The sequence below is a fragment of the Chelonoidis abingdonii genome, unplaced genomic scaffold (genome assembly GCF_003597395.2).
Source record: "Chelonoidis abingdonii isolate Lonesome George unplaced genomic scaffold, CheloAbing_2.0 scaffold0027, whole genome shotgun sequence".
Classification (NCBI taxonomy): domain Eukaryota; kingdom Metazoa; phylum Chordata; order Testudines; family Testudinidae; genus Chelonoidis; species Chelonoidis abingdonii.
This window is the reverse complement of record NW_027424288.1, coordinates 1,187,294-1,215,144: the sequence shown is the minus strand read 5'-3', so window position 1 is coordinate 1,215,144 and position 27,851 is coordinate 1,187,294. Positions and strand designations below refer to the sequence as shown.

At 39.1% G+C, this 27,851-nt stretch overlaps 1 protein-coding gene across 18 annotated transcripts in view; it reads left to right on the top strand.

Moving 5' to 3' along the window:
- The window catches only part of ADD3 (adducin 3), a 156,017-nt gene that overhangs the window by 69,433 nt on the left and 58,733 nt on the right, over positions 1 to 27,851 (top strand). For 9 of the 18 annotated variants that reach the window (XM_075061358.1, XM_075061356.1, XM_075061365.1 and 6 more), the window contains one exon: positions 18,301 to 18,402. The exons of 6 other annotated variants lie outside the window; for them this stretch is intronic. The gene's annotated coding sequence lies outside the window, so the exon portion shown is untranslated. Of the gene's footprint in view, positions 1 to 7,656; positions 7,751 to 18,300; positions 18,403 to 27,851 lie in introns of those variants that run through there. 3 more of the 18 variants (XM_075061366.1, XM_075061360.1, XM_032793508.2) reach the window with 2 other exon arrangements.

Genomic DNA, 27,851 nt, shown 5'->3' with positions numbered 1-27,851 from the left:
TATATAGACCAAACAAAGCTCTTCCGTATAACAACCCAGTTATTTGTTGCCATCGAGGAACGAATGAAAGGCATTCCAGTTTCTTCTCAGCAAATATCTTCATGGATCACCGGGTCACAGGATGTATTTGTGCATGCTACAACTTGGTAAATGTCCCTCTGCCTGCTGTCATGACTCACTCCACGAGGGCTCAGGCGTCGTCAGCTGCTTTTCTGGTGCACATTCCCCTCCAGGAAATCTGCAGAGCCGCCACGTGGGCCTCCGTTCACACCTTCACGTCCCACTGTGCCATCGTTCAGCACTCTCGGGACGATGCAGCCTTTGGCAGAGCTATCCTCCAATCTGCGGTTCCTTGTCTCTGACCCCACTTCCAAGGTAAGACTTGGGAGTCATCTGACTGGAATTGATATGAGCAATCACTTGAAGAAAAAATGGTTACTTACCTTTCTATAACTGTTGTTCTTCAAGATGTGTTGCTCATATCTATTCCATTCCCCCCACCTTTCCCCTCTGTCAGAGTAACCGGCAAGAAGGAACTGAAGGGAGGTCGGGCCGACAGGATCTTATATAGATCTCCATATCGGTGCCACTCTAGGGGGCTCCCCAGCCGGCCTGACGGGCAACTGCTAGGGAGAAGTTTCCAACTTCCGTTCACGCGGCATGCGTACACACCTAACTGGAATAGATATGTGCAACACACCTTTCTGTAACTGTTGTTCTTCGAGATTAGTAACCGTTTTTCTCTTTGGCTTACTGGACCTAACAGTCTTCAGGGTGCAGTGCAAGACAGATTTATTTGGTTTAACATTTTAGTATTTTGTTGTCCTTGTTTTATTAAATTTAATGTTCTTTCTTTGACTCTGTAAACAAGTACCTCACTGCTATGGTTATAGATGTTTACAAAATAAATAAAATAAACAGTTTGAGGTCCCAAATCCATTTACGTATGTACAAGCTTGAAAAATTACAAAAATAAATACTTTTAAAGGAATTTAAAGGCCTTTTACCATCCCAAACAAAATTGTTTTTCCTGCAGCTACTAATGACCACACTACATTAAAGCAGGGATTAGCATTCTGTATTATGCTTCAGGTGTTAATGACACCTATCAGTTCTTTCAGAGGGAGTATGAATCCCTGAATTCCTCCAGATTTGGCCAAGTAGATGGAACTGATTTTCAAATACTTGGTTGTAAATGTTTTTTGCATTTAAGGCTTTGTGTGTGTCATTGAACTTGATTCTTGCACAATTTTTAAAATGTTAAGTGTTTCATATCACTGTTCTGTAGATGAAAACAGCAGCTGCAAACACTTTGAGAAAGTTGAGAAACTTTCAGAAAGTTGTGTATGATACATACGCAAATTTTAGAGTTCATCACTGCCTTTTAACTTTGTCTTACTGACTCCGCAGGAGAAGAGTTCTATAAGGCTGTACATAAATGGAGGCTATAAATTCCTGGTGATGGTTTAAAAATTCTCTCCAACAGAGTTGTGGATTAACACTTAAAACCCAGAGTATATTTTCTAGTAGCTTGTAATGGTTTAAAATTATGTCCTATATTGGGGTCTCTTTGATCATTTCTTCTTAAATCCACGTAAGACAACTGTTAAAATAATATTGCATTTGTCTTAAACTGATAGAAATAATAGAAATTCAGAATAAGCGCTGAAGTGGTTTCTCCTCTTTTGTTGTTTTGTCCACAGCCAGTATTGTAGTTAAGATGCTGAACAATCTGATCTGTTCTCAGGTCCCCTGATGTGGGAAAAGATCAGTTACAATATCTGCTCTCACTGAGGCAATTGTAACTGCATGCTTAACCCTGAGTTCTCTAGTTCTTTTTTCCAGTTTTTCAACCCCTTAGTATTATTTGATTATAGTTCTTTGAATATGTTTGGGGGTCTATAATGTGAACAGAAACTGAACTACTCTTTCATAGGCTTTAAAACAAACTACAAAGGTTCTATTTTTGTTCCCCTCCGTGTGTCATCTTTCCATGTGTGCGGTTTCCATGTGACTTGATTACTTGTAACTGAGGGTCAAATTGGATAAGTAGCATTTGCTTTCTGTACCATAATATGTCTATGTGCCCTAGAAGCCATGTAATGGAAAGTTGATGTTTAGAAGCAAATACAAACTATCATTAAAGTGCGTATTTAGAGACTTCAGGAGTGCACCATATTTGGCAGGTAGCTGATGATTGCTCTGAAGAAGCCATCAGTCTTTTGGGTTTTTTTAAAAAGATATTTCTTCTAAAAGGAGCTTGTTTAATGCTGTAGATCAGCAATTCCCCAAATGTGGTCCACAAAACACTTGTTGGTAGACAGCTTGCTGGTTACATGATGCTGTATTTTCTATATAAATGGTTGATGTAGTTACTGGAGGCTGGGTGTTAAGTTGCTTATGGCAGAAAAATAGTTTTAGAAAGTAAAAAGAAGTCTTCTAGACAATCTCTCCAAAATGTAGTCCATCCTATGAAAATGTTTGAGACTTCCTACTGTAGACGATAATGGTTACCTGGTCACAACAGCTCTAATCATTTACTACGTGGGGAGGTTGATCACATAGATATGCAAGATATGCACATAGATAATGGTTACTTTGGAGCAGTTAGTGTGCCATTGTGCTGTCCATATATTCACTGAGACTATGCATTGTAATGTCCTGTAGTTAGCTGGGTGTCTGTCTTATTTAAAATTATGTTCTAAAATTCATATGACAAGGTGTATCTGACATTTCAGGTTTATTCTCTTAATCTTTAGGGAATATACTTACTGTTGAATGTAGTTATTCACTGATTAGCCAGGCTGTGGTCCATAAACAATTTTGTATTTAATTAAGATGGAATGTCCGTAATTAAAAGAGACTATAAGAAATAGTTGCCTGAAATGAATTGTTACTCTGTTTGGGTGTATCTGTCTTCCCCGGCCCCACCCAGAATCAATTCTTCCATAAGCTCCGAACTGACATGGGTGAAGGCTCCTTCAGTATTGCTACAGCTTTGATGCAGGAGATTTTAGCTAGTAATTCACCATATCATACTTGGTCATATTAGTGAAGAGTGTGACGTGGTTAGTACATAGACACAAATAATTAACCTTTTGGCCAAGTTTGAACTTCCTAGGCACTTCACCCATGATGACATGTTGCATCTGGAGTGTGACTTCTTTTGGGCTCTCTGAGTGAGGCTGCCAGATAAATGTTCAACAGCAGTTTGAGACCTACAGTATTCCAAATAAAATGAATAAAGAGTCTTTCTCTTCCCACTGTAAACTGAGTCTAACTTTATCCAATGTGTTTATAGTTTATAGGGTCTTTGCAAAGTGGCTTCCTAATGAATTCAACATGCTACTTCAAGACTGTGTCTAGGTTAAAACATTTGGAATAGGCTGTTGTAATTTGTTTTTCTCTACTTAAGAGATTATAATTATGGAATGAAAGAAGATAAGATATGTGTTTATGTGAAATACAAGATTTCAGCAATGAAGAAAAGAACAGCTGATGAAAGCAAGAGCTAGCCCTATATCCAGTCCCATGTACTTTATTTACATAGTATCTTTCCTCAAAAGATCAATAAGGCTGTTTGCTAGGAGTTTATTTTTAAAGTTAATTATCTTACTAAGTAGCTGGCAATTGTATTTCATTAATGTATATAAAGCAGGATATACCAATAGCGTACAAAGAAATTATAATAGTGAGGAAAGACTATATAGAAGAGGAGGACAGTTTTAAGGTGTTAGGTTTTTCATTGGCAAAGGACATGTTTGACCAAAATCATCCACTAGGCTTCAGTGGAGTTACACTCTGGATCAACTTAGTCCTTTCTCTTACTATATACAATACAAGATATGCACACTTATAACTACAGAATTTGCTACTTTGAAGCAAAGAGATATTCGTAGATGGATATTATAGATTGGCATACTTTCTAAACAATTCTTTGACTGCACTTGTCATTCTGTAATGTATGTATTCATAAATATGGGGGCTGACGGAGTATTTTCCATGAATTCTGGAGCTAGAACCAAAAAGACTTAGCTATGATTAAGGCTACGTTTTAGTCATAGGTATTTTTAGTAAAAGTCAGGGACCCGTCACGGGCAGTAAACAAAAATTAATGGCCCATGACAAGTCCATGACTTGTACTGTATACCCCTGACTAAATCTTGGGTGAGGGCGGATCCTGGAGGTCCCATGGGTGCTCTGGGTGGGGGTGGCTTGGGGAGTGCTGCAGGTGCTCTGGGGGTGGGCAGTGGCACACAGCCTGGAATCCCCGCTGGTGCTGAGGGCGTGGGGGTTGGCGGGGCTGGTAGGGTCCCCACCTGGCTCCTTGTGGCTCCCTCCAGGTGGAGGTGCAGCCAGATGGGTCTGCACGCTGCCTACGCCCTGAGCACCAGGTCCACAGCCCCCATTGGCCAGGAACTGCAGCAGTGAGGCAGTGGTTGTGGGTGGAGCCATCTGCTAGGAGCTGAGGGAGAGACATGTCACCACTTCTGGGGAGCCCCCCCCGAGGTAAGCGCTGCCCAGAGCCCCCAATCCCCTCCCACACCCAAACTCCTGCTGCAACTGGGGGAGGGGAGCGCAGTAGCCCGAGACTGCCCCAGCAGCAGCCAGTGTGACTGGCCCAGGGGCTACCTGAGCTGCAGAAGTCACAGAGGTCCCGGAAAGTCCCAGAATCTGTGATTTCTGTGACCTCATGAATAACGATGATGTAATCAGTTAAAAGGAGCTGTTCTTAAACATAGTTTCAGTCAGTGTCTAAACTTCATTTTAATGTGCTTGTCAAATTTTAACATATGGACTAGCCAGTAATTTGAACAAGATCTCTCTCATGGCATATAAAGAAATAAAAGAATAAGAGGCATTTAAGTGGTGCATAGGCCTTGGATGGGCTCTCTGCATAGGGAAGAATTTCACGCTAAAGGAAGAAGGGGTAGGAAAACTATAATTGATAATTAGGGCCCTACCAAATTCACAGTCCATTTTGGTGAATTTCAGTCATAGGATTTTAAAAATAAATTTTGATTTCAGCTATGTAAATCTGAAATTTCACAGCATTGTAATTGTAGGGGTCCTGACCCAAAAAGGAGGGGCGGTGTGGAGGGGAGTCGCAAGATTATTGTAAAGGGGGTTGGTGTATTGCTACCCCTAATTCTGCACAGCTGGTGGTGATGGTGCTGCCTTCAGAACTGAGCAGCGGAGGGTGGCGGCTGCTGGCTGGGAGCCCAGCTCTCAAGGCAGAGCCGCTGCCAGCAACTGCACAGAAGTAAAGATGGCATGGTATGGTATTGTCACCCTTACTTCTGCGCTGCTGCTGGCGAGGCGCTGCCTTGAGAACTAGGCACCCCCCCCCAACAGCTGCCAGCCGCCCAGCTCTGAAGGCAGCACAGAAGTGAGTGTGGCAATACTGTGAGTCACCACCCCACTAGAGTAATCTTGTGACCCCTGCAACTCCCTTTTGCATCAGGACCCCCAATATGAGAAATGCTGGTCTCCCCTGTGAAATCTGTATATTATAGGGTAAAAGCACACAAAAAGAACAGATTTCACGAAGAGAGACCAGATTTCACAGTCCATGATGCATTTGTCATGGCCATGAATTTGGTAGGGCCCTAATGATATTACATGATTACTCAGTAAGACACATACATCTTGATGGTGCCGCTGAATTTTTGCCACTTCTTTGCAGGTTTTAACTCTTGCTATGAAATACGTTCTATACCACTATCTTTATTTTTACCATGTAACTGTTTTCATATTATACTGCATGCTATTTAAAACAAAAAACAAAAAAAAAACATTAGTGCAAGATTGAGGTTGAAAAATTAAAGAACTCATACCTAAGGCAACTCCACCACCTTGTGAGTAATTACAGTAACTCCTCACTTAAAGTCGTCCCAGTTAACATTGTTTCATTATTAGGTTGCTGATCCATTAGAGAACATACTTGTTTAAAGTCGGGCATTGTTCCGTTACAAGGTTGTTTGGCTTGCCCCATTCCGCCCGCCCAGCACTTCTGCTGGGGAGCGGGGTTGGGATGCAGAGGCTTACCCAACTTTACCCGCCCATCATTCCAGCCAGGGAGTGGGCAAGCCCCCGGCAGGAGCACCGGGCGGGCGAAATGGGGCAAGCTTCCATGCCCTGACCCCCCTCTCCCCAGCTGGAATGCCGGGTGGGTAAAGTGGAGTAAGCCTCTGCATCCCGAGCCTGCTCCCCAGCAGAAGTGCTGGGCGGGCGGAATGGGGCAAGCCAAACAACCTTGTAACGGAAAATTGCCCAACTTTAAACAAGTATATTCTCTAATGGAGCAGGGCAAGCCCCTGTGCCCCGACCTCACTACATTCCTGCCTCAGCTAAGCTTCACAGTCCTCATTGGGGAGTCCAGTATTAAATTGTTTGTTTAAAATTATTTAAAACATATACTGTATATGTATATAATGTCTTTTGTCTGGCAAAAAACAATTCCCCTGGAACCAAGCCCCCCCACCCAAATTTACATTAATTCTTACGGGGAAATTGGATTCGTTTAACATCGTTTCGCTTAAAGTAGTATTTTTCACGAACCAGACAACAACGTTAAGTGAGGATTTACTGTACAGGAATTTAAAACTTTGGATAAGCCTTTTTGGAAATCTGGGATTTTGTAACTTTTGATAATGCTTAACCTGGGCACAGCTGGGGAACCATTGAAAGACTTGCCAGAAACAGACAGGAGTGGAGGGGCTTCGTTTTTGCCCTGAATTCCAGAGACATAATGGTAACATGATGATGATGATGATAACTTGAGAGTACCTTGAATGTTTGCATAGCTACTTTTGACTTCGTATTTTGGTATTTCTGATCAGTCTAGCATTTGTTTGCATTACAAAACTTCCAATGCACAGAACTAGTAACCCATTTTCTTTCAGACTCAGTTTGTGCTTTAGAGTTTAGATTTCATTGTGATCTGTCAAACCAGTCTGAACGCAATTTAGTACCACTGCTATTAAGTTAGACATGTGGAACATATGGGAAACAAAGATCTTGAAGTTTATTTTTACATACACAAAACTCAAAAATGGCCATAATTTTTAAGCTTTCCAAAAAAATTCTCTGGCGGGACTGACGCGAAGCATAGAAAAAAATCATCTCCAAAGAAATTTATTTAAGAAGATTTATGAGCAAATTAAAACAGTAGAGGTGGGACCAGTGGCATGCAATGGATCTTGCTACTCATTAACTGTGGGGCCACTCCTACTGTAATATAGTGAGATCATTTGTGATTACAGGTATTGAATAATTTAAAGAGAGATTAAATGTTGCTCTCATTCACCTACTACTTTTGACTGGTTTGGCTTTAAGGGGATGAGAAGGGAAGGTGATATAAACAATTCATTCTTTTTCTGTTCCCCATCCCATCCCAAATCAGTTATGGAGACTGATTAGATCCCATGAGAGACTGTAAACGATTGAAAGTTTAAATGATTTTGAAGTTTCCCAAGCTAAGGTAGCCCTGGACTCTCTTGAGTGTTTGAGACAGTGTCAGTCATCTGGAAGCACATGTCTGAATTGTACAAAAACTCCATATAGAAATGTACTCTCTTAACATAGAATAAATTTTGTATTAATTAAAGTGAAAGTGTATTTTTTATATTACATTCTTTGTTTCCTCTGACACAGACTCAATGATAGAGGCTATACAACTTCTAACAATGGACACCTTTGTCATTTGTATTTGGCTGGTCTGATTATCATATAAAGTACTTTCCCCACGGTGAGTCCTAAGGTCACTTGAAACTGCTTGTAACCTTATTTTTAGGTTATTCCCTGTCCCACTTCTGCAAAACATATTCTCAGACCCACTGGCACACTCAGATGAAGTTTACCTAACTAACTATGAATCCAGTAAAACATACAAGCTAGTACCTATTGATATTTTAAAATTAAAAGGCACTTCTCTCAAATTGAGAGAGCACATTTTGACAATTACTTCTTACTGCTTGGCATTGCCCCTTGAAATTGTGAAAATGAAATATTTCCTTCCTGCCAACAGTTTGTTCTAGGCCTTTTTCTCACGAGTAATAGCGCAGTGTGTACGTACCTCTCCCATACTCTGAGAACCCGGGTTATTAAATAGAAAGGTACGCTACATTTAGAGCATAGTGAATTTGTTCCAATGGGACAAAGTATTGTTTAGTGTGTATAACATGGCTGTGTGTGCTAACCAAGAGAACCTTCATTTTCATGGTAAAAGTACTGGTGCCACGTAAACTTCTGTACTGTAATGACATGTCCTGGAATCGACCAGTTTGGCAATGAGCTATCAAATACTAATGTCTTGGCTGAATTTAACATGCCATGGACATGTGGATTCCTGAGAATGTTGCACCTTGTCTTTGCCAGTAAATCACAATAGTGTCCATTCTAGACATTTAATCTGACTTTGCTGGCAATTTTCCATTCTTATCTGGGGGAATGGAAGGAAAGGGATGAGATAACTTTATCTTAATGTAGATATGCAATATGTTGGCAAGCTGTAAAGAAAATCAGATCTGGATTTCATTTCTTCTTCAACTTTGTGTGATCTAGTGCACATTCCTAACATGTTACAAACAGCTTGTGTCTCTGAAAGTGCAATATCAGTTTTCAGTGGCAAAAGTCCCTAAAGGAAACAGGCTGATTCTTCTATGTGCAAACAGCTGGGCGGTTGTGAGTGGAATTAATTGCTGATATATACCGACTGTGTGGTTTTTTTTTTTCCTTCTTCTCTTGTCATTTCCTTTGCAGCTGTGAAAGGCAAGTTCTTTAGACTTTGAAAACAACATAGACTTTTTCAGCAGTAATAATTCAAGATTACTGAAATTATATATTTATTTGGCTAGAAATACAGCATACAAACATCTCTCCTGAACTCTAAGAACCCATGCTATTAAGTAAAAACTGTAATGCAAAAAAACTCTAGCCAAGATTTTCAAAGCTACCCAGTGACTTTTGGGTGCCCATCTTGAAAAACCTTAAAGAGGTTTGACTTGCAGAGGGTGAGCACTCAACACTTTCTTATAATAAGGCAGGTTTAGGGTGTCTTGAGTTGGGCATCCAAAATTAGTAGGTAGTTTTTGAAAACCGTGCCCCTACATTTGTAGCTTTGAAGCAGTAATAGCAATGGGATGACCCTATTACATTCAGATATGATAGTCACACAAGTTTAATTGTTTAAAGTCAGGAATGCTTTGTACTCAGAGAGCAGCCAGGGGATTTTAATATTATCATGGGATCGGAAAGCCGCATATTATCAACAACATTGCATGCCAAACCAAAGGCTTGTCAACTCTCTCTCAACAGATCACAAATCAAAAAGTGGATTCAAAAGCAGCTTCCAAACACTGAAGGTGTGAGAATCTGTGATGTGCTGATTTAGTGTTAAAATTCAGTGGAAAAATCTGATATGTATTGTAAGAACAATATTTTGCTGGTTTCCACCCTGTAACTCCCCAAACACTTTTCCCACTGTCTATAAAATTGTTTACATTAATCTTGCAACAGAGTGATTTTTAGGCTTAGTCTACATTACAAAGGCTTGCCAGTATGGCTTATTCTTGTTTCCCAAATGAAATAAGCTATACTGGCAAAAACATTTTTCATGGTAAAATTGCATCTACGCTAGAATACCTAGTGTAGATGCACTGTAGTGCTGGTATGAAATGTAATCCTTTTTTTTAAATTACCCCCTCCCCCAACTGACATTTCTGTTCAGAAAATAGTTTCTAGTGTAGATCTGGTCTTATGAATCTCAATAATTTTAAGCTTTATAAGCATTTCACATTAGAATATGTCCCCAGCTGTTTGTGTTGAGTAGTGCCTTGTACCAAAGGAGGTCCCATTGGGACTGCTTGAAGTGTGAGGTACTCCTTACTGTGAGTAGGGGTGGCAGAATTTGGACCAAAATGTTTTTAAGATTTGTGGAAAATTACAGTAGGATTAAGAATGTCCAGGTTAGTAACAGTAAATAGTAGCTAGAATAAACCTTTTTTTAAAAGTCGCAACAAAGTGAATTATCTATGCAAATTTAAAGTCCTTATGTAAAACAAGCTTATGTACAGATACAGAATTATTTTATTTTAAACATGCGTTTATTTTTGAGCCTGCTGTAGTGGATATCTCATGTTAAGTACTTTTTTGGCAGGTAATAAGAGTTATGGAAACAATTAAAATTCTTGCACAACATTGGATCACTTGTTTATTTGGAAGAGTGGGTGGTGTTTGGGAAATAAAGAACAGTTCTTTGCTTTAAAACAAAAATTGTTTGCTTTGGAATAATATGTATCTGGGGAGTTTTAGCCAAAAAGCTTTGCCTTTTTTTTGTGTTTTATGTGTTCTTTTTTTATAAACTCCTATCACACAATCCTGAAAATAAAGAATTGTTTGATTTATTATGTATATTTTGTGTGATAAATACAAATACTGTATGTTGCTTTACTGGTAAGTATTAACATATAAAAGAACTACTGTATTTATTTTAGTTGCTGGTAACATGTTTGTGTTCCTGTTGATTTGAAAGTGCTACAAAATTTTGCAGAAATACAATGAAATTTTCTTTGCAGTGAAGGGCATGTGAAACCTGCAAAGGCTTAACCTAGAAATGGACCAATTTCTGTGCAACTATCTTGTCAATCCTTTCCCAGGCAGTTTTTTCTTCTGATGCCCTACCTGCCTAACTTAAAGATTTAAAGGTGGGAAAATGCACTTCTCCTAAGAATTGATGGAGGTTATGAGCAAAAGCCCACATTTTTAGAAGGGGAATTTTCCAGTGTCCTGGTGTGCTTGCAGCTGGACATTCCTGTAGATCACATCAATACCTGGTAGCATTATTTACTTGCCAAGCTTGCAGATGAATTTGTATTCTGAGAGTCTTGTAGTAGTGGGTTCCTCTCCTGACAGTGCTCCATCCTTGCTTTTTTGCATATACTTTGGATAGCTTGAAAAATCATCAGAAAGGTCATCTTTAGGGCAAGATTTCTTCAGACTTGCCAAACTACGGGATATCAGTTTAAACTGCAGCTCTATTATTTTTTTGTATTTTTTTTAAACAATGGGATGTCTGTTGCAATGAGCTTCTGTATAAAAAAACATAGGTAGTATACATTTGTTAATTCTATGGCAACTGTAAACCACACAAATGATGATTAATACTGTAGTTGGGAGGAGTCTGTGGCTTTGTATCTCAGTAAACTCAGTTTCTCTATGCAAGAAAGTGGCTCTGTGAAAGAGAACTGTTTTCCGTTAGTAGAAGCTCATGTTTTGAGAGGAAAAAAAATAGAAGAACGTTGTAAACATTTTACTGACTGCTAAGTATCATAAAATGCTGATATCTTTTTAATCAAGAACTTGATTACAATTTAATTCCTGATCCCCAAAATAGAAATTTTGTACATACTTCAGATTGCTCTCTTTGTAATTTACCAGAATTAGCAGACTGACAACTCCATGATCTGGCAACACTGAAGCTTGAGACATTGTGGCATGAACTTTGTGTAAGAGTGGGTTCATTCAATAAAAAATAAAAGGAGCATTTAAAGAGCCTTTTATTCCTGCCATAAAGATGCTTTTGTGCTGTTGCTGCTGTGTATTTCACAGGGCAGTTGGGAAGGGATGCAGCAGAAAGTTGTTTGAAGCATATTTTGATTCTCTTCTATTTCAAACCTTTTTGTTTTCATCCTCGATGTAGTTAGGTGAATGGTGAGTTAAATTTTTGTATCTGAATTATTATTTTCCCCATGCTGTCAGTATTCAGTTAATCTATGTTTACCTCTTCTGCTAAGATTTTTTTCTCTATTTTTACTGTTCATTGTAGGGGGTTGGGAACATGGCGCCTGCTTGTGTTTCCATTTCAGTCAATGGAAGCTTTTACTTCAGTAGGAGCTAGATGGGGTTCTTGTTTTGGAGTACATTAAGATGTGTATTTCCACACTATGTATTCAGAAAAGGATTTAGTTGTGATATGATACAGTGATGAGTTATTGAAGCTACATTTAAGATTTACAGTTGAACGATTATAAATAGATGGATGTGTTTAAAACTGAGTAAAACCAGAATATATTATGAACTAAATCAAAATTACATAATACATGGCACTATAAATAGGGACTTGTCAGAGGGGTATGTTTTGATTTAAAACTATAAGAGAAAGTTATATATAAGGAGGGTTTTTTAATAGCCTTGAGTGTTGTAAGTAATATCATGCATTTATATTTCCTTAGTTCTTCAGTCATGAGCACATTCTAAAAACAAACTTTTAAAATGTCTTTTAAACTAGATTTTCCTGTAAAACTGCATTTAAAATTTACATATTTCTTTGCAAAAATATATTTTAAAAGTATTTCCTACAGGCAAATCTTGTTTCACCATCTGGAGATAGGTTTTACTTTTTATATTGCATTTTTTTAAACTTCATTTATTCCATTAATTTTTATGAAGTCAGTCATATAAAGTTGAGCCTGGAGTTTGATACTCAGTTTTGGCATAATTGTTTAGCATTGTTTCCACAGTCTAGCACTCTAATCCATTTCCTTGCCTCATTGAGCACCGAAAGTGACATAAATTGACATAACTAGACTTTGCTGATTGGTGCTGAGGAAGCAGTCTGAGAGGTGAACTTTACCCTACCATCCTGCCAATATATTTACATGATTATAGAAGCAGGAATTTACGTGTCATGCTGTTTGCTGTGGGGTGAATCAATTTTTTAAGATATACAGTGTGTGGATTTGTAATTGTAACTTGTAGGATTGCCTGAAGGCCCAGAGTTTCACCATTTGGTTTGATTAGCCATAATTTCATCACGAAACAAAAGCTGCATAGGAGTGTCTTCGCTACCCAAAGGTCTGAGGTTCTAAACTGCAGTGTAGGTAGAGGACACTGATTTGGAATCTTCTGTGAAAAAATTTTCTCTGTTATAGTTTCCTTTACTCCTGGGGAAATTCTCTGCCAAAAGATTACAGATTCTACTCATGATATTTTAAAATGCTGCATATTTTGTTTTGTCAAAAAACACAATATAATCATGTGCAGTTGGGGCTCCCGCTGTCAATCCCGGGTGGAAAAAACAGAAAAAGGAAGAATTTTGGTGGAAATAATAAATTCTGGAAGTAGGGGGAGAGAAGAAATCTGCAGGGAACACTAATTCTGTGCAAATTCTGTACTGCGCAGTGATGAAGAATTCCAGCAAGAGTATTATCTTGCAAAAAGTTTCTTTAGAAGTCCATACTACATCTCAGGCATGATGCAGTTTAGTTACGCAATCTCCTGGAGTTTATTCTGCCATTAATTGTATTTTCCTCATTCTCATTAAAACTAATGAGTCATGTGTGCATACCAATGGAAGGAGAAACCCTTAAAAATGTTTCTGGTAAATTTGATGGAGACAGAGCACATTTTCAGTATTACTATATTATGGCAGAGAGTGAGGTGTCTTGTTAGCAGGATGTTAATTATCTTTAAAGTTCTTGTTAATTGGAAGAGAGTGTATGATGAAAATTTGTAACAAGCAACTTTTTTGGTCTTATCATAGTTACTATACTGTTGGCTTAATTTGTCTGTTTAGGTATTTATTCCATGCCCTGCATCATGTCTGAGCACTTATCTACAGCATATGTTACTTATAATTTATACAGAAGCAATATTACCTACTAAAAAGGCACACCATGAATGAATAAATAAATGCTCTTTAGTACCAATAATTTCACTGTAACTTTGATGCCATCTAATATTTTAATTTCTAGAGAGGATACCAGACGATCGTATAGAAATAATTTTAGGCTGAGAATGATTGTCACTAAATTCTAGAAATAGTTAGATCTGAGCTTAATCCTGAGATGTAATAATATACAGAGGATAACTATAATTGGGGATGCATTTTGATATGTTAACTAGGGCTGTCAAGTGATTAAAAAAAATTATCGCAATTAATCGCACTGTTAAACAATAATAGAATAGCATTTATTTAAGTATTTTTGGATGTTTTCTACATTTTCAAATATATTGATTTCAGTTTCAACACAAACAAAGTACAGTGCTCACTTTATATTTCTGATTACAAATATTTGTGCTGAAAAAAACAAAAGAAATAGTATTTTTCAATTCACCTCATACAGGTACTGTAATGCAATCTCCTTATTGTGAAAGTTGAACTTACAAAATAGAATCATGTACAAAAAATAACTACAATCAAAACAATGTAAACTTTAGAGCCTACAAATTCACTCATTCCTACTTCTTGTTCAGCCAGTCGCTCAGACAGACAAGTTTGTTTACATTTGCAGGTGATATACTGCTGCCCGCTTCTTATTTACAATGTCACTTGAAAGTGAGAGCAGGCATTCGCATGGCACTATTATAAGCGGCATGGCAAGATATTTACGTGCCTGATGCACTAAAGATTTATATGTCCCTTCATGCTTCAACTACCCTTCCAGGGGACATGCGTCCATGCTGATGACGGGTTCTGCTCGATAACGATCCAAAGCAGTGCAGGCTGACACATGTTCACTTTCATCATCTGAGTCACATTGCCACCAGCAGAAGGTTGATATTCATTATTATTATTATTATTATTATTTTGGTGGTTTGGGTTCTGTAGTTTCTGCATCGAAGTGTTTCTAAGACTTCCAAAAGCATGCTCCATACCTTGTCCCTCTCCGACTTTGGAAGGCACTTAAGGTTCTTAAACCTTGGGTCAAGTGCTGTTGCTGTCTTTAGAAATTTCACATTGGTCTCTTCTTTGCATATTTTGTCAAATTTGCACTGAAAGTGTTCTTAAAATGAACAACATGTGCCTGGTCATCATCTAAGACTGCTATAATATGAAATATATGGCAGAATGTGGGTAAAACACAGAGCAGGAGACATACAATTCTTCCTCAAGAAGTTCAGTCAGAATTTAATTAACACATTTTTTTAACAAGCGTCATCAGCATGGAAGCATGTCGTCTGGAATGGTGGCTGAAGCATGAAAGATGCTGAACATTCATATGCAATCTGGCACGTAAATACCTTGGAATGATTGCTATAAAAGTGCCATGTGAACGCCTGTTTTCACTTTCAGGTGACACTGTAAATAAGCAAGCAGCATTATATTCTGTAAAATGTTAAAAAAAAAAACTGCATTGATATTTAATTATACCTAGGTTAATGAAAACTTTAAGTGAGTTGAAAATCTTGATAATATTTCAGTCATGAACTATTCTTTGTTTTGGATGAAATGCTATAAGGTATATTTTGTGTTATTTTCATGTTTTGGCTAGCAATAATTGTGAATACACATGTGTAATTTTGTGATATCAACTTAGAAAGTATATTATGGGAAGTCATACATGGTGAACATTTTCTGTCCTTGTGTGGTTTTTATTCTACCAAATCATCAGAGGAATCATGTGCAGTTTATTTAGATCTGGTTTAATGGATGATTAGAACACCTTTATTAAATGATTTGGGATCTAAAGTGCTTGCTCTATCTTATCTGACATCTCCAGTCCAATCAGAGTGTCAGGAAGTCACTTTCGTACCTGAATATATTTTCCACTCCTAGTCCTTTCTATCCCTTTTCAACTTCCTACAACATTTATCATCTTACATGGTTTTGAGCCATTTGACTTTTAGGTCTGTAATCGAGTGACCAGGGATTGAAGTGTTCTTTGACTGGTTTTTGAATGTTACAATTCTTGATGTCTGATTTGTGTCCATTTATTCTGTCCGGTTTGGCCAATGTACATGGCAGAGGGACATTGCTGGCATATGATGGCATATATCACATTGGTAGATGTGCTGGTGAACGAGCCTCTGATAGTGTGACTGATGTGATTGGTGTCCCCTGAATAGATATGTGGACAGAGTTGGCAACAGGCTTTGTTGCAAGGATAGATTCCTAGGTTAGTGTTTTTGTTGTGCGGTCTGTGGTTGCTGGTGAGTATTTGCTTCAGTTTGGGGGGCTGTCTGTAAGCAGCTCACCTTAACTCACCTCTCGTTAGAGTGTGTATGGTAACACCTATTGTTTCATGTTCTCTGTGTTTGTGTATATATATTATCCTACTGTATTTTCCACTGCATGCATCCGATGAAGTGGGCTGTACCCATGAAAGCTTATGCTCAGATAAATTTGTTAGTCTCTAAGGTGCCACAAGTACTCCTGTTCGTCTTGATTGTCTTAGTGATTGAACAAGAAATAGGACTGAGTGAACTTGTAGGCTCTAAAGTTTTACTTTGTTTTGAGTGCAGTTATGTAACCAAAAAAAAAATCTACATTTGTAAGTTGCACTTTCACAGTAAAGAGATTGCATTACAGTACTTGTATGAGGTGAATTGAAATACTATTATCATTTTTACAGTGTAAATATTTGTAATAAAAATATAAAGTGAGCACTGTTCATTTTGTAATTGAAATTAATATACACCTCTACCCAAATATAACGCGAATTCGGATACAATGCAGTAAAGCAGTGCTCCGGGGAGGCAGGGCTGCACACTCCGGTGGATCAAAGCGGTTTCACCTATAACATGGTAAGATTTTTTGGCTCCCGGGGACAGCGTTATTTCGAGGTAGAGGTATATTTGAAATTGTAGGAAAACATCCAAAAATATTTTAACAGATTTCGGTTGGTATTGTTTAACAATGCGATTACAACTGCGATAATTACAATTAATTTTTAATTACAATTTTTTGAGTTAATTGCATGAGTTAACTACGATTAATCGACAGCCCTAATATTAACTTCTTTCAGGATTGGTAGCCTAACTGTAGTTGAATGGTAAGTCAACCAAATTGCATTGTATTCTGCATCTTGAGCTGCAGTATCCACAGACTACATATTTTGTTTAATCAACAAAAAACATGATTTCGTTGTCATTCTGCAATCACAGAAGAGAGCTGCCACTCCTTCTGTGAAGCAGATATCTTTGCTGGAGTCCTGTGACACACAGTGGGAATTCACTTCCTGTCAGGAAATGCTCTTTTTTCAATGTTTTATCTTGCTGAGGCAACCAAGAGTGAACAATAGGCTATTAAAGTATTAGAATAAGAAGTGTCATAACTAACCCAATAACTTCTTTGAGTATTATCCTGAAAGAAAGCATTAGCTAGTCTTCAGAATTAATTCGGTAATCAGTAGCAATTGTGTAAAACAACAGCCTTAACAATTGTTTTTCAAATATTAAGCAAAAACTTAGTTTTGTGTTGAACTTTGAGAGCTTCCTGTCATAGTTTCCTGTAGTAAAAATGATAAAAATAAACTTAGTAATTCAAGAGTATTGGCCAAGAAAAATTGTTGTTTTTTTCCTTTTTGACAATCTAAATTCATCGTTTTTGGAAATAAAACACGCTAACTATTTTATGGAATTCTCATTGCATTTTGAAGAATGACTCTGAGTACATAAATGGTGTAATGAGATTTCATTTTTGGTATTGATACGTAATTGAGCACATTTGATACAGAAATCAGAATCTCTTCTAATTACTAGCCCCTCAAATTTCACCTGGGATCAGAAAGTCAAGCTGAATTCTTTCCATCTCATGCATCATTACCAGCAATGAAAATCTACAAGGCTAATTACTCTTACACTTTTTACCCTGAAGAAGTCACATAATCTTTAATGACGTTGCACAGACACAAATGAGTGGAATTTAGTAAACAACGCTGATGATGCACCAAAAGGAAAAGAGTTCAGCTTGCTCTGCCTATGCAGCCTCACAAGAGGTAAAATGTAGTGAAAGCACATTTTAGTTCAGGGGTAGGCAACCTATGGCACGCATGCCAAAGGTGACATGCGATCTGATTTTCAGTAGCACTCACACTGCCTGGGTCCTGGCCACCAGTCCAGGGGGCTCTGCATTTTAATTTAATTTTAAATGAAGCCTCTTAAACGTTTTAAAAACCTTACTTACTTTAAATACAACAATGGTTTAGTTATATATTACAGACTTATAGAAAGAGACCTTCTAAAAATGTTAAAATGTATGACTGGCATGCGAAACCTTAAATTAGAGTGAATAAATGAAGAGTTGGCACACCACTTCTGAAAGGTTGCCAACCCCTGTTTTTAGTCAATACAATAAAGAGACAAGGACTCCACATTATACCCATGTGAAGTGGATCTCTTGAATAGAAAGATGTCATTTTTATATAGATGCTTTCTTCAGGGTAGAACTGCTCTTTAAAGACATTTAAAGTTGAAGCTTGTTTCACATTACAATCTCAGTTTGCACGTAGACACTTACCCTTAACTAACAACAACAAAAACAATCCTCCTGAAATTTCATACCACATCTCCTTCTAGGGTAGAATTTTTCTGCCTGCATTGTGGTGGAATGAACAGATCTAATCCATGAGTAATGTCCAGACCAGTGGATGCCTTCCATTATGAGAAATAAAAATTAAGGTAAGGAGACTAGTTTTCTGTTTTACATTGTGTTTGTTTGGCATACACATCATAAAAAAATTTGTTGATCTTCTTTTTTTTGCAAATATTTAATATTGTGGGATTGCTAGACATAATTTGGGTTACTATCCACACACTAAGTTGCTCACTTAGGCCTTAATCCAAAGTCCATTGAAGTAAGTGGGAGGTGTTTCACTGACTTCTATGGGCACTGAATCAGGCTGTTAGAGATCAGTTCTGAAATGCTGGGACTTTCCCGATTTGTCTTCATGGGGAGCAAAATCAGGCTCTTGATGCAGGAAAAAGTATTTAAAAGTCACTATGTACATCATCTTCAATTCAGTATGGGCATATAAAACAAATCTATAGCTGTAGCTAAACCATGAGATACAGTGTGTCATGCCTCTGCTCTATTGGGCATAGTGGAGGTCATTCTAGTTTTATTAGGTAGTTGGCACTGGTTGTGGGCCTTTTTCACAAAGGAATTTCTGTTCAAAATATAATGTAACAAGTACATTCATATGTTAGCAGCAGGTTCCTATGGAAACTTTGTAAACTGATGTTAACAGACAGAAGTAAAGGTCTTACTATTGTGGGAGACCATCTATATTTTCTGTGCATCTTTCATAATAATTTTCTGTTGCACTATTCTAATTCTGCATAATCTTAAGACTTTTTTATGATTCCTTTTAGAGAAGGGGCACTAACATACTTTTTGAATGCATGGATGATGGATTTATTGTCATTATTGTAGAATAAGGATTATCTTTCAGTTTCTTGCTTAAGACTTCTCTTGGGTATAATACATAAAGTAACATAGAATCTCAAGCTTTGAACTGGTTACTTTCATGTTTAGAAGCTATAATTTAGCAAGATATGGCCAGAAACCTTAGAAATATTTGTAGTTCAGTAGGTATCTGATCTTGTTTGAGGACTGGTCCCTATATACATTCCACACATGGATATGTATGTGCTCCATGCACCTGAGACTGGAGATTTATAGCAAGTAGTGTCTGTTGGCCCATGCATTAAGCAGTTGCTCTCCTCATGCTTCAGGACAAGAGCATAAAGGGTGGCATGGACCAATGCCTCTCTGGTTCCTTCTTACCACCGCATGGCCTGAGCTGGAATTTGCTACATCCACTATGATCGTTTTCTATATATATATATATCTATATATACTTGTAAATACATATTGTAAGTAGTTTTTATTAAGTGTAGACTTTGTTTTAGTGTTGTTATAGTTAACATAGCTTAGTCTTCTTGCCTCAGGAAGTCTCTCCCCGTGAAGGAGGACTATGCCAATATTCCTGGGGTTTAAGAACTGTCTTGTGCCCCTGTTCTTTCTCTGTCAGTAGCAAACACCAGTGCTGCCTTTATTGCCTTGGGGAGGTTCATACTGCCACCAAGTATAGCATTTGCTGTTCCTCTGTAACATACCAGGTGTGATGCAGCAGGGCCAGAGGGCAGCAGGAGAGTGATAGATGAGAGGTATATAAGCCCTAGGATGATCAAACCTTATTCCTTGTAGGACTAAGGAGAGATTACTATAGGGTAATTAGAGCACCTGGAGCCAATTAAGGCCCCTCCTGAAACCTAATAAAAACCCCTGTTTCAGTCAGATGGGGAGGGAAAGGAGAGTTGACTAGAGTTGGAGGAGTACTGTTGTCAACTGGAGTACCAGGGGATGGGAAACCTTCCCCAAGCAGAAAGAGGGTAAGCAGTCCGCAATGCTGAAGGGGCTGGGACCTAGAGTAGAGGGTGGACCCAGGGCCCTTCCCCACTCCTCTCCCTCCCCCACCGGGGGCAAGAGGTGGTACTCCAACCCACCACACTAACAAAAAGCATGGGACCCACCACAGTAGCATTGGCCATTTGCGACACAGCATACAATCCAGACTAAAGAGCAGCTGTGTCACCTCTGCCCTGAAACCTGGGATTCTTCACAATGCCTTGCTGAAGGAGCTCCCGCCTGTGCTGTTCACAAACATCCTTCCAGCATGCAAGCCATATCCTGTGTGTAACTGCAGCCTGCCAGCTATACTTGAGTTACGCTCTGGCTCTTACCAGGCTTGGTTGGACCCACCACACACACTCAGTCTTAAGTCCTGCCCCGCCCTCCCCTCCCCCCCCCGAAATGTATGGCCTATACCACCTAGCCCTCTCCTGGACAATAGAAGCTATATTAAGTACATTTATTTCTTTAATAGAAATAATATGCACACGACTTGCCACTCCAAATGGAGTTTCCCAGACATTTCGGTTTAAACACCATTGGAGGAAATGGCTGAGCAGGCGGATACCTTGTTTACTGTCCTGTCAGCCTCTGCCCTGCCCTGTGTCACACTACCAGTGCATGACAGTATCCTCAAAATTGCCACAGCCCTCTGGCAAACTTTTTCATCCATCCATCCATCCCTCCCACCTTTAAAAGGGCTGAAGAGAAATACTTTGTCCCAACCAAAGGGTTTGAGTACCTTTACACCCACCCCCGCTGGGTTCACTGTGGTCTCTGCAGCCAATGAAAAAGATAAACAAGGGCATACCAGCTCAACTCCCAAAAGTAGAGGCCAAAAGATTGGACCTGTTTCTATTCATTTCCTAGGGAGATAAATTTCGACTTACGATACTCCCTCCATAAGTTCGAGTCCTTCCCACAGGGTTTGCCCCAGGAATTCAGCACGCTGGTGGAAGAAGGCGTCACGGAGGCTCAGTGTTCCCTCTAAATGGCATGGGACACAGCTGACTCAGTGGCTAGGGTGGTTGCTTTGGCAGTGATTATGACGTGCAGCTCCTGACTTCAGGCCACCAGCCTCTCCCAAGATATGCAGACCTCAATCCAAGACCTCCCATTCAATGAGATCAGTCTTTTTTCAGAGCAGATGGATGCGAGGCTGCATGGGTTAAGACATTAGGGCCACTCTTTCCATGTTGGGCATGTATACGCCACAAGTCTGCAAGAAAGCAGTTCTGGCTGCCGCCTAGGCCTTGGCAGTGTCGTCCAGGGTCTGCAAGGAGAAGAGACAAAGATGTTAGTTTCAGCTGCCGCTGCCCTTCCTCCTCCCGCTCAACTTTGCAGCCTGGCCCAGCAATGCACCCTGGGGTCCAGAAGCACTCATTTTGAGGGTGCAGTCCAGAGCAACACCCCAGTCATCTCCCAGGATCCACCCTGTTCTTTTCTCAACTGTCTTCATCCCTACCATTTGGCCTGGTTGCAGGTCACCTAGGACCACTGAGTGCTGGAGGTTTTTAAGAGAAGTTTAGACAAACACCTATTGGGGTGGTCTAGATAACACGTAGTCCTACCGTGAGTGTAGGGGACTGAACTAGAGGACCTCTCGAGGTCCTTTCCAGTCCTATGATTCTATTCTATGATCCGAACATATTCATCCCCTGGACAGTATGAGGGCCCACTCTACGAGATCACAAACAACTTCACCAGTAGCTGTTTGAGATGTTCCAATATTGGTGGACTGGTAAGGTGGCTACCTGGAGTTCCATCCACATCTTTATGAAGAATTACTCTCTGGACCAGGCTTCCTTGGCACATGCAGCTGTGGGAACAACAGTGTTAGACATTCACGCCAACTACATTCTCGCACCCTCCTCCTATTTGAATACTACTTACCAGTCACCAACATGGGGAATTACACATAGGGGCCACCACTCAAACAAGAAATGGAGGTTAATTACCTGCAATTGAAAGTTTTTCAAGATGTGTGGTTCCTATCTGTGTCTTGCTATCCACCCTTCTTCCCCTCTGCTTTGGATCCTATCTGATTTGCTGTAAAAGAAGGAACTGGAGAGGCATTAGTCCATGCCACCCTTTATTTCCTTGGTTGGAAGCATAAAAAAAGCAAATGCAGATGTGTGGACCAAGATACTACTTGCTACAAATCTCACTCGGGTGCATGGAGTGCATGTGTACCCATATGTGGAATACAGATAGGAACCACACATCTTGAAGAATCTCCAGTTACAGGTAAGTAACCATTTCTAGTAATTGCCTGTTACACTCCCACTTGTATACTCCCTATTTTGTTCAACACTACAGTCAGTCCAAGTAGGATTAACTCTTCTAGATCAACGCCCAGTGGCAATTGTTGGGAGTTTTGGGTGCTTGTCATCATTCAGTCTTAGATCCTTAGAAAATTGAGCAGCTATGCTGTTTACTACAAATATCAGTTGTACAACTGCTTTTCATTTGCTAAGATTGTCCCTAGCAGCCTTAAAATTGTTGTACAGATTTTAATTCCTTCATATATTCCTATAAAACACCTTCTTGCATTCAGTTTGTGAAACTTTCCCTGCACAAGCACAAAATCTATTAGATAATCTTAATCATAACAATGATACAACCTCTTAGCCATTTTAACGAGATATTTTGGTATCTGAGACGCGTTTGGCAGCTGTCCATGTTTGAAAATTTAGCCCAGCATCCTTTGTCGTATGTCAGACTTTATTGCAGTTTCTTGAAGAGCCTTGTAAAAACATGTACTACTTTATTTCCACTGAAAAATATTTTTCTTGTTTAGGATCAGTCTATAAAAAAATGATTTCACAAATGGTCCTTATTTTAAACAAAAAGTATCCAGCATTTACAAGTACCCTGTGGTACAGATTGTTGAAAATGAATATTAGAGATTCGGGAATAAAAGAAAAATATTTGTAATGATTCCTTGAAAAGAATTAGGAAATGGAGGGTTTTTTTTGTTTGTTTGTGGTTTGTTTGTTTTTTTGTTTTGTTTTTTGTTTTTGTTTTTTTTGAGAGACACAGACATTTAGTTCTCCCGTAAATTGTTATGGACTAAATTCTGCCTTCAGATGTGTGCACATCTACCATTTACTTCAGTCCAAATTACAGGCATCAGAGAGAACTGTGCATGGCTTGTTGGATCATATGTTAAAATCTAATGTATTGCATAGGGACTCAATAACAAACTATTTATCTTGGAGGCAGAATTGTGGTGTTTTTTTTCCCCTCTTCCTACAATATTTAGCAGAAAAATATTGTGGAAAGTAGTATTCTTGGATGGATATTTTTGGATGGATCGGTTTTGGAAACTTGGACTGAACTCTGAAGAGAAATTCCATTGTTTTACTCATTAAATTTCTTCATCAGACTTGCAAAATTACATTTTTGTTGTAAATTGCCTGGATATGTATCCAATTGTTTTAATCCATCTCAAAGAAATGGACAACTTAAACCATTTCTAGTTTTTAAATGGATTTAAATTAACTGGAAGACATTGCACTTCAGTTTGGAAATGATAGTGTTTTGAGGCTATTTTTCCTGGTTATGTCTCAAACCTCTTCTGCATATGAAGAAGGTTCTTTGTGATCTATAGATATTTTCTGATATGTCTCACCCTTTTATTAAGAACTTCTAACTTAACGTAGCTATTAGCTGATATACTGTTGGGCCATCAGAAGGCCAAAAGACTACCTAGCCCTTGGTACTCTCTGTGATGGAGTTAGGGAGGAAGGAGGTCTTTGCCCTCATCTCTAGTTATTTTTAATGCATTCCCTTTCTGTCTCTTCTTCCAGTCCTTTGGATGATTGTTTAAGATGAGAGACACTGCACCTTAGCCTAATAAACTTTCATATGGCTTTAGTATTGGTCAGCAGCTCTATATAGTGGCTTCAGGAATCATACCTGAATGCATATTCTATGACCAATTGTCTGCCTTGTGGAAGGTTATGACAATTTGCAGACCGTATGTATGCAGTTTGCACAAACAGTCCAGACCAGACACAATTGTTACGTGTATCCCAGAGCAACACTTCTCTCCTGCCAACAAAATTAAGTCTAGCTGCACATAAAACTGTTATTGCCAGAATGCCATTTCTTTTTATATATTAATGTGCAAAAAGAAGTTGGAGCTTGAGAATATAATGTATATACCTTGTAATTCTACCTCTTCCTCATGAAAATAGGCTAGAATGAAAATTGTTTTGAATGCTCTCTTTATGTAGAAATATTTTGAGGTTATATACATTATCCTCACCAGCGTACCTGATATAGGTCACTTCATGAACCTGCAAAGCAATAAAAGCCTTTTCCACTTTCCAAATACCTTATGTTTCATCAGGCTTTCGGGGGATAAAGATCTATTCTAAGTCTATTAATTAGAATTAATACAAAAATGAATGACTCAAATAGACTGCAAACTTATCAGCAAGTGCCATGTAACTTAATGGTATGCCTACGCTTGTGAGGCAAGGGTTTTGTGTATGATGTTTGGAGTGTTTTATATTTGTGGTTTCTGGCTTTTGAGGTTAAATTGAAAATGCATGGAAAAATATCGGTCAGTCCACATAGAGTGGAATTTAACACGCTTCTTCTCATCTGTGTGGCTCCTTTGTAATCCCAATTCTGATCAGTTTTGAGTAACTTCTAGCTAAGAAGGAGAATAAAACTGATGAGACAGGTAGAAATCTGGATAGTGCAACTACTACAATTTTAAAAAACCCCAAAACCTGATAACGTTAGCTATTTCTTTCCAGTCTACATTCATTTGTATCCAAACTCAAAGTACCATCCAGCGATCAAAACCAACAGTTGTAAACTCCCATTCCCATCCCTTCCCAAAAATACAAACACAATGAACTGCCAAGCTAGGGACATACAGTTTCAAACTAACACCACCAATGAACCAACATCCATACTCCTTCCAACAGTCTTTAGCTTAACCCGTAAACCAGATTCTCTTTACAGGTTGTTCTTTGGAGTAGACAGTATTTTTTAAAGCATCCAGTGCACCCTCATTATTATGAAAGAAAAGCCTATGGCTTCCTTGATTTGATGTGACTACAGTCTCCCAAAATGCTTATGGGGCCTGTTATAAATGTGGCTTCTAATTTGGGGTGTTTTTTCCCCGAATAAAAAGACAACAAATATCTTTGGCAGGCACCTGTCACCATCTATTCTACATACTGTAAATGGTCTTGTCATAAACAGATAGTTAAGGGTTAATGTCTCTTTTACCTGTAAAGGGTTACAAACAGTGAACCTGGAACACCTGACCAGAGGACCAATCAGGAGACAAGATACTTTCAAATCTCGGTGGAGGGAAGTCTTTGTTTTGTGTGTTGTCTTTGTCTGTTGTTCTCTCTGGGTTCTGAGAGTGACCGGACGTACCTACAGGCTCTCTAATTTTCTGTTCAAGTAGTAAGTACAAGTAGAAAGGTGGTTTAGTCTTTTTGATTGTTTTTCTTTTCTTTTCTTTTTTTTCAGGTTCTTAAAAGAAAAAGCTTTTAATTAAAGAAAGAAAAACAATCAAAAAGACTAAACCGCCTCTGTGTATGACAGGTCTAATATTTTTTTGCATGTTCTTAGGCTAAGGTGAACATCTCTAATTTTATGAAAAAAGGAAAAGCAATGTTAGATTTTTCCAGAAGTACAAAAAACAGATGCATGAATAGAATAATAGAGTAACAGAGAAAAGATCAAGCATGCTTTCTTCTTCTGTAAAGCAGACAGTGGTATGTGCCCTCAAGCTTTGATGACAGAGCAATGTTTTCTTCCTTTATGCTGTAGCTTGGGGGTGGGCAGACTTTTTGGCCTGAAGACCATATTGGGGTTCAAAACTGTATGGAGGGCCAGGTAGGGAAGGCTGTGCCCCCTAAACAGCCTGGCACCGCCCCCTGTCTGACCCCTCCCACTTTCCGCCCTGTGACTGCCCCTCCCCCCCAGAACTCCTCCAACCCCCACCCTGCTCCTTGTCTCCTGACCACCCCCTCCTGAGACCCCTGCCCCTAACCACCCACCAGAACCCCACCCCCTATCCAACTCCCTCCCGCTCCCTGTCCCCTGACTGCCCTGACCTCTATTCACACCCCTGCCCCCTGAGAGGCCCCGTGGAACCCCACCTGCTATCCCAGGGATAGGCAGCCTATGGCCCGTGTGCCGAATGCAGCACGTGAGCTGATTTTCAGTGGCACTCACACTGCTGGGGTTCTGGCCACCGATCCGGAGGGCTCTGCATTTTAATTTAATTTTAAATGAAGCTTCTTAAACATTTTTAAAACCTTATTTATTTTACATACAACAATAGTTTAGTTATATATTATAGACTTATAGAACGAGACCTTCTAAAACATTAAAATGTGTTACCGGCACGCGAAACCTTAAATTAGAGTGAATAAATGAAGACTCAGCCCACCACTTCTGAAAGGTTGCTGACTCCTGCCCTATCCAATCTCCTCTGTCCCCCCCACAAACCTCTTTTAATGTGCTTGATTTGCGTTTCCTTGTGGAGAGACTGTGAAAGATCCTTTCTGTCCCCCAATCTTGGCCCCCTAGTGGAATATAAATGCAGTTAGTGCATTGCATGTAGTAAAGGATACCCATTTGTGCCACCCTGGCTTTTAGGAGGATAATTATATCCCTAACACATGGTACAGGCTTCCCTTCAGCTGTGTAGACATGCTTCTGTTTGTTTTTTTCCTTTAAATTGAATAAGTTAAAGTGAGAGAGAAAACAGTTTAAATCACAGGAAAAAGGTTTGTGAAGTCAAGCTAGTTTTGCATCCTGAAAAACATTTGAAATCCCTGCAATGTCCACAGTGTTTTGCTTAGCATGTCAGGCATGTAGCTCATGTGGCATGCTATTTGCGTGGCTCATTTCAGAGCATCTTTTGTTTTGCCCAGACATGAGGGAGAATTACAAGAGAAAACGAGATAATTCATGAATCTCGCTGGAAAGCAATAGTAACTTTCACCTGTAGTGTTTAAAATGCATGGGGAGGACAATATTATTACTTTCCCTGCTTATAGCTGATTGATTGTCTCACTCATTGTTTGTGTTCTAGCAAGGATTCTAACAGTAAGCCTTTAGCAGTTGTTCAGAATTCAGAGATACGTGTGCTCATTGGTTTGGGCTACTGATCATTCTGTATTCTCCATTTACTTCACTGGCTGCCCTAAACTGATAATTTGACTTTAAATTGCCTTCCTTAAGAACTAGATTGAATGATCTTCTGTTATTGAGGCTTATGAGATTCCAGAACCGTCATTCAACTCTTAGTAGTATTTACATTTATAATCACTTCAGTGGAAGGCGTTGCCCAGGGAAAGAGACCAGACCAAGCCCTCTAGTACAATACAACAGTAGCTCAAAGCTTTGGGATTCACATGTACATTTATATAAGTAGAACTTGATCCAGAACAAGAAAAGGTGGGGCCTTCTTAAGGCATCCTATGTTGCTTCTGAACTTACTAGTTAAAGGGTTTTTTGTTTTTAAATGATTTGAGGAAACCTTAGGAGGTGTGAATCAACCACAGAAGAGGTAGTTTGTGCTCTACCATCAACCCTCAGGGATTCCACTAAGGAAGACAAATTTAATCTGCAATAGAAGGCTCAGTAGTACTAGGAGTCTACTGTGAAAGATGGCTTTTCCCTTTCCAGCAGTGCAGCCATACACAAGAGCACTTGTGAGTACTTTGAG